Source organism: Hemicordylus capensis, chromosome 2 (genome assembly GCF_027244095.1).
Source record: "Hemicordylus capensis ecotype Gifberg chromosome 2, rHemCap1.1.pri, whole genome shotgun sequence".
Taxonomy (NCBI): domain Eukaryota; kingdom Metazoa; phylum Chordata; class Lepidosauria; order Squamata; family Cordylidae; genus Hemicordylus; species Hemicordylus capensis.
The window spans coordinates 33,083,214-33,095,596 of record NC_069658.1 but is presented as its reverse complement, the minus strand read 5'-3'; positions in this window follow the sequence as shown (position 1 = coordinate 33,095,596).

Below are 12,383 nucleotides of genomic sequence, written 5' to 3'. Positions count from 1 at the left end.
TGTGTGTTTCCAAATTCTTGTGTGTAAATCTTTGTAGATATATCATGTACAAACAACCACTTTGTATATAATTGTGCTTTGGCAATGTACTGTATGCTTTAGTAGTTTGTTGGTTCATTAAAAAAATCTTGTCCTATAAAAAAAATAATTAAAAAAAATCTTGTCATATATTGGAGAAGCCAGGGAGGGAACTTGAAGCCTTCTGCTCTTCCCAGAGCAGCTTCATCCTCTGAGGGGAATATCTTGCAGTGCTCACACATCAAGTCTCCCATTCATATGCAACCAGGGCAGACCCTGCTTAGCTATGGGGACAAGTCATGCTTGCTACCACAAGACCAGCTCTCCTCTCATAATATGCCTATTGGAATTACATAAGAATTGCTTTGCTGTGTCATCAACAATTCACCAACCATTATTATTTAGTTTTGGGCAATGCACAGCTAGGGCTTCGTGGAAGTTCTCTACGAAGATATAGTTGTGATAAGCACATTTTGTCCCCAGCAATGGCTAGATACACTGCTACATTTCTAAGTACAAGAGCCTTCAAATATTTCCAGATCTGGGCCTCAAATTATTTATTGCTTTTATCTTCAGCATGTGTTGGCGGTGAAGTTGAATGACTTCTAGGTTAGAAGGAGGGTCATAGGAACATAGGAAGCTGCCATATACTGAGTCAGACCATTGGTCTATCTAGTTCAGTATTGTCTTCATAAACTGGCAGTGGGTTCTCCAAGGTTGCAGGCAGGACTCTCTCTCAGCCCTATCTTGGAGAAGCCAGAGAGGGAACTTTTGCTATACCTTCTGCTCTTCCCAGAGTGGCTCCACCCACTGAGAGGAATATCTTACAGTGCTCACACTTCTAGTTTCCCATTCATATGCAACCAGGGTGGACGCTGCTTAGCTAAGGGGACAAGTCATGCTTGCTACCACAAGACAAGCTCTCCTCTCCTTATAAGCAGACATCACTATATAATGATGTCACAGCTCAGGCAGGGAAAGCAGGTAGGTGTGTGTGGGGAAACATGGACCACTGCCAATGTGGACCACTACACTTGAGGGGTGTGTGTGTTTAAACTTACAACCTGGTGATTCCAGACATCGAATCAAGCCTGATCCGATCTCCTATTTATTGGTCATATTAGTGTATGACACAGTGGTTCCTAACCTGGTTTCCTCCAGATGTTGCTGAACTACAACTCCCATAAGACCCAGCCACAATAAATTGTAGCAGGGAATGATGGGAGTTGTAGTTCAGCAACATCTGGAGGAACCCAGGAAGGGAACCACTGGTATGACAGAATGCTGAGAACTGGTAAATAAGCATGGGATGGATGGATATGAACACTGGTTTCTCAAAGGCCAGTGTATTATTCATTACATAGTTTACAATTCCTTTAGACATTGCCATTTCTAGTGAAAAAGCTGCACCTGGGCTTGTTCCCTTGGGATAAAACAGTCTCTCAATATAATCCATAAACAGGTATACAGGAAACTGCCTTATTCCATTGGTCCATCTAGCTCAGTATTGTCTACGCTAACTGGCAGTGGATCTCCAAGGTTTCAGGCAGGATTCCTTCCCAGCCCTACCTGGAGATACCAGAGATGGAACCTGGGACCTTTGGCATGCAAACCAGATGCTCTGCTACTGGCAGGAGAGCTGATCTTGTGGTAGCAAGCATGAATTCATTGTCCCCTTTGCTAATCAGGGTCCCCTTTGCTTGAATGGGAGACAATGAGGGCCTTCACACAATCAGTGTGAAGAGACGTAAGGGGGTTTGCTGGGAGAGTGGGCTTAGGTCAGCCACCACACGACTGCTGGCTCTGTCACGGAGCTGGCCGGGGCTGCGGGGATTGGGGGCTGTGTGGCCCCTGGAAGTTCCAGGATGCCCCGTGTGAGTGCAGGCGGGGTGGAGCCACCATTGGACGAACAAGTTCAAAGAACCCGGGCCATGCCCAATCAGGGGCTGCTCCTTGCAGCTCCAACACGCCCCTCCGGGTCTGATGTCAGACGTGGGGGTGCTGGGTTAGCTCCCTAGCAGGGGCCGTGCAGCCCCTTCAGGAGTTAAAAGGCTGGCACTGTGAAAGTAACGCAGCCTTACTTTAGCTCCCGAAGGGGCCGCACGGCCCCTTCAGGAGTTGAATTCCAACTCCCAAATGGAGCCTCAAGGCTCCGTTCGGGAGCCAGACCACATACTCGCATGTTGCTGTGCACTGTGACAACACATGAGCAAAAAGATGAGGTTAACAGAGCGCTCACTCCGTTAACCTCATCCTCCGTTAACCTCATCTAAGGGGAGGGGTACTTAGCGAGGTTTGCTGCTGGGAGCTGTGTGACTCCCGTTGCAGCACACGATCGCCCAAAAGCAGGCTAGGCTCCCTTAGCCCAATTTTTGGCGATCGTGAGAATAGCTTCTACATGTAAGATCTCTTAGAGAATGGGGTCGCTCTGGGAAGAGCATCTGAGTTCCAAGTGTCCTCCCTGGCATCTCCTCCCTGGCATCTCCTGCCTGTAACCTTGGAGAAGCTGCTGCCAGTCAGTATAGACAATACTGAGCTAGAGGACCAATGGTCTGACTCGGTATATGGCAGCTTCCTATGTTCCTATATTCCTATGAGCTAGGGCCCCATCCCTGGCTCTTTTACCCTATAGACAGTTTTTTTCTGGACGTAAAAAAAGCGAGCAACTTGGAAGTGGCACTTTGTGGGAAGGGACAATGTGGCATTCTATCTTCTATGCATGTCATCTGACACTTCAGTGCATAAGATTTGAAACAAATTAATAATCAGACATTTTTGCTGATAACCTTCAGCCTACACACAATATGATATATTAGGGCACTGCATTTAGAGAACACTTCCTCTGATACTCTTTAGTACTTTAAGAGGTTTTGAAAAATAAATGCCCATACCAATCAACACCTACTGTAGCCCAATTAAGCTCCACGACTACATGTTTTTCACATGGAGAACACTTACTAAATAGGTTAAATGGTCAGTATACATAATACAATTTTCTAAAGTGCACTCTTCCTGGTAGGAAATCCTTCTTCTTTGTGGAGGGGAGACCATGACAAATTTTTCCCTCTCAGGAAGGACATATTTGTGTCTCCCCCCCCCACACACACACTTAGAAAAACCTTTAGTTCCATCGTTTATTGCTATAACTAGGTGTCTCTTGGATTTCACACCCAAAAGTTTCCTTCTGCTAAAAGAAACCTTTTTAAATGGTTCATACGTAAGCAGAATTTTAGCTGCACATTTTCCACTGAAATTAATCCAGCTGCTGAAAATATAAGTAAACCTTAATCTCTTAAAATCTTCCTATGCTCCAGTTGACTGATAATTTAAGTTAGCCATATGAATTGTATTAAACCAAACCATATGGGCATTTATTTATCATGTTTATCAGGGATCATAATATGGATAGCTTAAAACAGAACTGGCATGGGGCTGTAACTCGGTGGTACAGCATCTGTGTTGCATGCCAAAGGTCTCAGGTTCAATTACTGGCAGCATCTCCAGGTAGGGCTGGAAGAGACTCCTGCCTGAAACCTCAGAGATCTGCTGCCAGAGTAGACAATACTGAGCTAGATGGACCAAGGGTCTGACTCAGTATAAGTCAGCTTCCTACATTCATACTAATGTCTATAGAGACAAATATACCCACTAGGAAAGGCATTACCAGTCCCATGGGCATTTCCAATCCCATGCTACTTACCATGAAATATTTGAAACCACCAGTCCCATCTCTACCCAGCTCTGGTTGGAGCCCAACTATCATCATCAGATGAACATAAAATGGAGAGAAGTTGCAACTATGTGTCACAGCATAGACAAGAAATGTAGATGATCTGCAATCATCCTTCTCCCAGTTTAATTTCACCATACACTGAAAGTTGTATGATTGACCACATTAGATCTCTCTTCAGGTAAGCTATTCACTCCCAAAATACAGGAAATTCAAAGATAACTAATTAAAACATCCCTTATTTATGCCACTTTCTCCCTTTAAAAATCTAGATAGTAAATGAATTAAAAGGTGAAGGAAGTCTGGCTCAGAGGCGGGTCCAGTGGAGGCCACACAGAGGGGTGTATCTAGGGTGGGGCAGGCAGGGCACGTGCCCCGGGCACCACTTGAAGGGGGTGCCATTTTTTAAAATGAAAAATAAATTTAAAAATGGCTGCCGAAAACAAAATGGCCACGGTACATGCTCAAATGGCCTCTGTGAGGCCCTAGGCCATTCCAGGCCTCGCAGAGGCCAATTGATCATGAGCGGAGGCCATTTTGTTTTCAGCAGCACATGCTCAAATGGTCCCTGCGAGGCCCTCAGCCTGGGCTGCAGCGGTGAATTAAGAGGCCGGCGGGGGGAGGGGGAACCTTTGCAGACCCCCCTGGCCTTTAGGAAGCCCCCCAAAGGGGCTACAGGTTAAAAATATTAATTTAATTTAATATAAGTTACCGTATACATATTCAGTTTGGCACTATGTACAGAGAATCAGGGCTTGTGAATACTGAGCTGAAGCTTATGAGCTAGGATTGTATTCATTTGCTCTTACTTTGCTTCTTATAAGTGAGTTAAATGTGATGTCTTAATAATATGGCTGCTAATGGTGAGTTTGTCTTTGAATCAGTGTGAAATCCTTAATATTAAGGCCCACTGAGAGTTTCTTGCTCTCTTTTTCTCATTTTAACTGTCTTTCTGAAATAGTAAAATATATTCCAAGCAGTGATACAGTTTACTCTGCATATCCTTTAATTATTTTTAGAGTATCTGGGAAAAGTCAAATTCTCCATTTATTTTTAAAACTTATGTAATAGTGATGCTACAATGCATAGTAGAGAATTAGAAAGGCACTTCTGTTTAGTTTTCCAAGTACACCTCCACATAGTATTTGGGTATTTCATGAGCCCCAGTACACTGATATTTGTAGTTTTCTAGCATTTTTTGGTCTGGCTACGTTCACTGCTAAATATTTTTTGAAATATTAAAAGATTAACGAGCTTGACTTGTATGTTTGAGCTGATATTATGGTAAAGTTATGTGAAAGATGGGTGTCAGATGTTTGGACAGGGGGCGCAATTTCAGTGCTTGCCCTAGGCACTATTTTCCCTAGATACGCCTCTGCTAATTAGGCCTGTGTGAAGCTTCCACAGCCTCCATGCTGGTGTCGCTTTTCCCCCAAGAGGAAGCTGCACATCAAAATGTGATGGTGGTGGTGGTGGTGGTGGTGGTGGTGGTGGTGGTGGTGAACAACAACTTTATTTGTTGGCCACACCTTGACAAATTGTTCTTTGGGTGGCTCACATATCAAAATAAAACATCCAATTAAAACAGCAATAGAACAAAATATTTCAATAAATAAAAAAACATTTTAAAATCCCTTCTGCCCCTTTAATCAAGGTCCACAATAATTTGCAGGGCCTACAGTCTTCACTTTTGCTGGCTACACAGAGCTCTATCAGGTGATGTTTCCTCTTGGGCATCATCCATTGTTTCCTCTAAGGTACCTGTTGTATTCTGTCTAGTAATTTTTGATTTTTTCTTGTTGAGAAATTTGTCCCAGTGAGGATCCTGTAGAGAGTTTTGCGGGGTGGTGATCTGTGGAATCAGAAAGAAAAGGGGAGGGAAAGGAGGAGAAAATGGAGTTGTTTCTAAAGAAACCCTCTACATAAGATTACTTTGTGTTTATTTTATTTCATTGCTTTATCATATTTCTATACTGCCTGACATGTGCATGCTTAGGCAGTGTACATAAGTTAAAATACAATATAAAAACAGGAAAAAATGATTAAAACAATTATGATATAAAATCAATCAATTAAAATTAATTAAAAGACTGAGAAAACTGGTGTATCTTAAGGGTCTTTTACAAAACAGCCAGAGATGGAAAAACTCTTATTTTAACAGGGAGTGCATTCTAGAGCCTCAGGGCAGCCAGAGAAGGCCTGGTCCTGCGTGCCATTGAGTCGGTTTCAACTCCTAGCGACCACAGAGCTCTGTGCTCCTCTTTGGTAGAATACAGGAGGGGTTTATCATTGCCTCCTCCCATGCAGTATGAGATGATGTCTTTCAGCATCTTCCTAAATGACTGCTGCCTGATATAGGTGTTTCCCAAAGTCTGGGAAACATACCAGCGGGGATTCGAACCGGTAACCTCTGGCTTGATAATCAGGTCATTTCCCCACTGTGCCATGAGTTGCCACCAAATGAGCCAGTGGTAGCCATAACTGGACCTCCCCAGATGATCTTAATAGGCAGGAGAGTTCATGACAAAGGAGGCAATCTCTTAAATACCCTGGACCAATCCATTCGGGGCTTTATAGGTAGCAACCAGCACTTTGTATTTCACTTGGAATGGAAACATATTGACAGCCAGTGCAGTTCTTTTAAGATTGGTGTTATATGTTCTCTTCAGGTTCTCCTGGAGATCAGTCTGGTTGCCTCATTCTGCACCAATTGTAGTTTCTGGACTATGTACAAAGGCAGCCCCATGTAGAGTGCATTACAGTAATCAAGCCTGGAGGTTACCAGCATATTTACCACCATTTTAAGGTCATTTCCCTCCAGAAATGTGCATAGCTGATGTTACCAAATCCTCTCATGTCAAAATGTGCAATTAAACACATAGTTCTGGACTCCTCTACTCCCTAGCAGATCACATTTTGAACAATATGGCGATATTTGGGCTGTGCACAGTGCTCATTATCCAGATTGATCCAATCCTGGTACTGATCAGTTTGTGCATTCAGTCAACATGGTGGGCCACACTGCATGGAGCCAATATATCGGTATTGACTTAATGCTCACTCCCTAATAATATTTAGAAGGTTGACAAATAATTCTCTTTTATTTAACATCCTAACATCCTATTGTGCTTTAGAGATGTATTGTTTGATCCTCACTTTAACTGTAAATATTTAGTGGCTTGTTCTCAGATGCAGTTGTTATATTCCTGCTAACTGAGCAAAGAGGCACCTTTCAAAGTAGTGATTCTCTTATATTTAGCAGGGGGAGAGCAAATGGCCCTAACCATCCCTGGCACAGCATCCCTCCAGTGGTGGTTGCTGGTGTCTACCTTGGGTTTATTTTTAGACTGTGGGCCCTTTGGGGTCAGGGGGGGGCATCTCATTTGTTATTCTTTTTTCTATATAAACCACTTTGAGCACTTTGGTGAAGAGCAGTATATAAATAGTAGTAGTAGTGATGCCACCCTAAGCACATATTCATTCATAGGGAAGGATACGCATTTAATAAAGAATGAAATGAAAATGAAGCCAATGCATCTATAGTGTTATATGTGGATTATTATTACCAGCATATTTCTGCTCTGTGGAACTTCCTGGCTTATTGAGATGTGCTACGGTAGTCAATTTCCCAGTTTAGTGTTGTGAGTTCTTTTCAGCATGTCTTGGACGATGCCATAAAGTTTATACACTCTGTTGAGAATGTGTGAGTGCCGGAGGAAGTGGGAGCTAATTTTAATTCTTAATTTGCACTGTTTAAATACTATAATTCTAACTTTTTTTTTTGCTGAAGGAAACATCAAGTTAAAAAGAAACTGGATTGCATTAATTATACTGTGTCAAATTAAATGAACTTAATTCCTCAACTATTTTAAAATATTTTGACATTTGGCACAACATGAGCAGCATTTTGATACACATTTCCATTCTGAACAAGGTATTAGATATGTGGCTAGTACGAGGTACTGCACACAGGTTTTCTAACCTCCAAATGTGTGAAGGCTCTAACAGCTATACTGTATGTTTTTGGCTGGACAAATTGGTTGACTATATTTGACAAGGTATGTCAAGCAATGTTTTCAACCATTGCTGGCAGGGTGACTCAATTATTATAGAAACAATGCCTTATTACAAGGTTGAGCAGAAGGTAGATTGGGATTAGCAGTTGATTGGCAAGTGTTACTGATTCTGAATTAACTATCACAGCAACTAAAATGCCTTTTTCCTTCCTCCTAAATCAGGCTTCTGGAATGAAGACATCTTGGTGGGGTGGGAGGGAACCAGGACAGGAGGCTTTACTGAGAGGCTTTTATGTGTTTTTGAAGCTACCAAAAAAACCCAACGATGTAAAAAGTGAATTTTTCTACCCTGGATATAAATTGGGCTACATTCTAACACACAGTGAAAGACCTGAATTATGTGTGAAGTACTCCCTGATCCGCTCACAGGGACTTGAGCGAATCTGGCCAAAATATGAAGGTACCCCCTCCATTCTGAATGAGATGCAGGCTAAAAGCCAGATGCGGAAAACTTCCAGGAGTGGGTTTTTGTGTGAAAAGACTGTTGTTATTCTTATTTTATGTATTTATTTAAGTATGTATGCAAATATGTATTTATTTCTTTATTTGATTTATATACCGCCCCTCCAAAAAATGGCTCAGGGCGGTTTACAACAAATAAAAAAATAAGTACAATCAATTAACAGTTAAAACCGAAACTTAAACAATTAAAATCATTTAAACATTAAAAACATGATCCGTAAATCTAATTAAAAGCCTGTGTGAATAAATGTGTCTTCAGTGCCTTTTTTAAAGTTGCCAGAGATGGGGAGGCAGAGAGCACATTTCAACAGAGAGCACATTCCAAAGTCCAGGGGTAGCAATGGAGAAGGCCCATCCCTGAGAATCCGCCAAATGGGATAGCGGCAGCTGCAGGAGAACCTCTCTAGTTGAGCTTCTATTAGAAGCTCAGTTCTGGTGCTGAAAACAAATTCCTGGATTGAGCATGTGCTCAGAGGCACCTCAAAAGTGCTAAAGCCACTACTTTGCGCTCTAGTTGGTGGACTTCAAGGTTATTAGAATAAATAATATAGTAGTGCCCCTGATCCTCCTGATACAAGTCGGATTCCCATCTGCTAGGGATGTACATGGAACTGTGGCCGGGTGGTCTAGAAGTGGCGAGCTTGGCATTTTAAGGGTGGGGAGAGGGTGCACTTGCCCCTCCCACCTAATTTCCCCCGCTGGAGTCATTTATTTCCAAAAATCTTCTGGGCGGCAGCGTATCTCCCTGCTGCCCCATTGCCCTCATTGGCCGGAAGTGCTCAGAAGTACTGGGCACACATGTGCCCATTGCATGTGCACGCCCGTCTGCCGTGCATGTGTGCACATGCAACGGGCGCATGCACACCCGGTACTTCCGGCCACTTCTGGCCGATGAGGGCAATGGGGCGGCAGAGAGGTACGCTGCTGCCCTGGAGGTTTTTTGGAAATAAATGACACCAGCGGGGGAAATGCGGAGGGAGGGGTAAGTGCACCCTCCCCCTGCCCTTAAAGTGCCAAGCCCGAGGCCTTTGAACTTTGAACCGGCCCCGGCATTCGAACCAGTTCAGAGGCCTCTAAAATGGCCTATGAACCAGTTCATGCACATCCCTACCATCTGCTGGGCCCACCTGGACCTGCTGATCCCCACCTACCAATCCTAAATGAGGTGGGACTTCATGGATGGACTAGGATTGACATCTTGTGCTGCCCATGCACCAGCATCCAAGCTCATGGCATTAAGGTGTCTGTTGATCATCTCAACTCAGGGTTTCTCAATTTCTACACTTGGTCCCCTGAACCACCTCCCACCTTGAGCTCACAAATGAGAAGGGAGGACTTAGTGGTTACCATTGGGGCAAGGATTTGAGCATGCTGTCTCTACGACCAATTCCCCCCCTCCAAATGGGCTCTTCAGAGGGAGAGAGGGGGCTGTTGAAAAGGAAGACATGCTTTCACGTATCCCAACTGTCCCTCTTCCTTGACATGGCTTTGGATGGCAAGGGAGTATTCTTGCCATAGTTCATGATCCTTGGATTCAGTCTCAACACAGATGACTTGGAATGCTTGCCTTCCATGCAAAGAGAACATTTTGGCATGAATTCTTCTCTGACTCGGATGTTAACCTGAGCCAAGAGGAGCTTTGTGCTCCTGCTCTCGTTGTACCTGGCTGCTGCTTCTACCACTGCTGCTGTGAGGGTGATGACAGCTGCAATAGCAAAATCTGTTGTTCCACTCCATCCACACTTAATGAAATCCATGAAGGGCATTGGAATTGCAACATGGGTGGATGGATATTGGAATTCTGCTTTACTAGAAATGTATACCAGAGGAGAATCAATATGGAAATTGCCATATGGATTTAATGACATTTTATAAAAGTTATCCCAACTGTCTTGGGATAATTTTATGAAAGGTGGTATATAAATCTAACAGTCAGTCAGTCAATCAATCAATCAATCAATCAGTCAATCAATATGTGGTCCTTCCAGAGTCCTGAAGGCATATTTTGGGAAAAATAAAGATAACATGTGCCTTTTGGGTGGATTACAGGAAGGGTTTACCATTGCCATCTCCCGTGCAGTATGAGATGATGCCTTTCAGCATCTTTCCTATATCACTGCTGTCCAATAGAGGTGTTTCCCATAGTCTGGGAAGCATACCAGTGGGGATTCAAACCAGCAACCTCTGGCTTGCTAATCAAGTCATTTTCCTACTGCACCATTAGGTGGCTTTACTACACGGTATTAAAACAAGTGAGTACTCAGGGACGGGCCTTCTCAGTTGCTGTCCCAAGGCTTTGGGATGTGCTCTCTGATCCTTAAGCTTCCCCATCTTTTTAGAGCCTCCCCATCTTCGGCAACTTTTTAAAAGGCTGTTAAAACACATTTGTTCATCCAGGCTTTTAATTAGATGTAGAGTTTTTAATAGTTTAACAGTTTTAACATTGTGCTGAATTGTAAATTGTTTTAACATTTTGATTCTGTTTTGATTTGTCCTGTTTTTATTGTAAACTGCGCAGAGACATATGTATGTTTAGAGGGTATATAAATTTGTTAAATAAATGTGAACAGTCCTGTGCCAACAATTTCTTTTAAGAAACCTAGCTTACAAGATTTTTTTAAAAAGAAAATTAGTTCTCAAAATGTATCTAAAATGGTATCTAAACATACATCGAGCAAATTTAAAACTGAATATTGATCCAATGGCAAAACAGTCAGATTTGTCCATGTAGTTCATTGGCTCAGCACACAGGGAGATTCCTGCTTACGGTTTAACTCAGTCTCCATTCTCAGCTGCTGTTGCAGCTTGTGCAATAGGATGCCAGGCATAGGAATAATTGGGCCATTCTCAAAAAGAAATGGAAGTAGAATAGAAGAGGGGTCTACCAAGGATCTGTATTGGGACTGATGGTATTTAACTTGTTAACTAATGATCTGGAGTGAAGAGTGCAGTGGCCAGGTTTGTGGATGTCACCAAATTATTGAAGACAGTGAAAATACAAGAGGATTGCAAAGAGCTCCAAAAGGAGAACTCCAATTCAGTAGTGCAACCAAAACAAAAAACAAACAAACAAACAAAAAAACAGTAGAGGGCACAGAAAGAACTACGTGCATTTGGGGACAAACTTCCCACTCTATGTCTCTTTCACTGAATGCCACCTCCTCACCCCGTTCCTTGCTCTGATTTCCCCCCATCTCCTCCGTACACATACTCACAACATGAGTGGGTAGTTGCTGCAACAGAGCAATGGATACTGTGATGGAAGCCTCTTCTTTACCTAGGAAGGCTCCAACTCACAAAAGAGAGAGAGAAGGAGAGAAGGTGAGAACATAAGAACAGCCCTGCCTAGTGGCGGAAGGAGGCTGGTGGTGGCCCATGTTCGGCCACCGCGGCAGCCCCCTGGCCCAGCCCCCCACGTCTGACATCAGACGCAGGGGCCTGGCTAGCCATGCACCCAGGGACTGACGTCAGGGGCATGCAGGGGCCCAGCTAGCCAGACCCCCCCCCCGGTCTGATGTCAGATGCGGGGGTGTGGTCTACCTCTCAAACGGGGTCACGCGTCCCTGTTTGGGAGGGAGATCAGCCCGCCTGCATTGGCAGCGAGGCCAGGAGCAGCTCTGCCTGCCTTTAAAAGGAAGGGAGAGTCGATCCAGCCATGCTGTCAACTCGGCACTGGGAGTGAAATAACATCAGACATGGAGTGTGTGTGTCTGGGGCCATGAGGCACTGCCCCTTGGGGCGGTAGCCAGGGTTCTTTGAACCCATTCACCCAATGGTGGTTCTGGCCCTGTTGGGTCAGGTCCAAGGCCTATCTAGTCCAGCATCCTGTTTCACACAGTGGCCCACCAGATGCCGTTGGGAACCCCACAGGCAGGAGCTGAGGGCATGCCCTCTCTCCTGCTATTACTCCCTTGCAACTGGTATTCAGAGGCATCCTGCTTCTGAGGCTGGAGGTGACCTATAGCCCTCTAGTAGCCATTGATAGACCTCTCTTCCATGAAGTTATCTAAACTTCTCTTAGTCATCCAGGTTGTTGGCTGTCACCACATCTTGTGGCAGAGAATTCCACAAGTTGATTATGCATTGTGTGAAAAAGT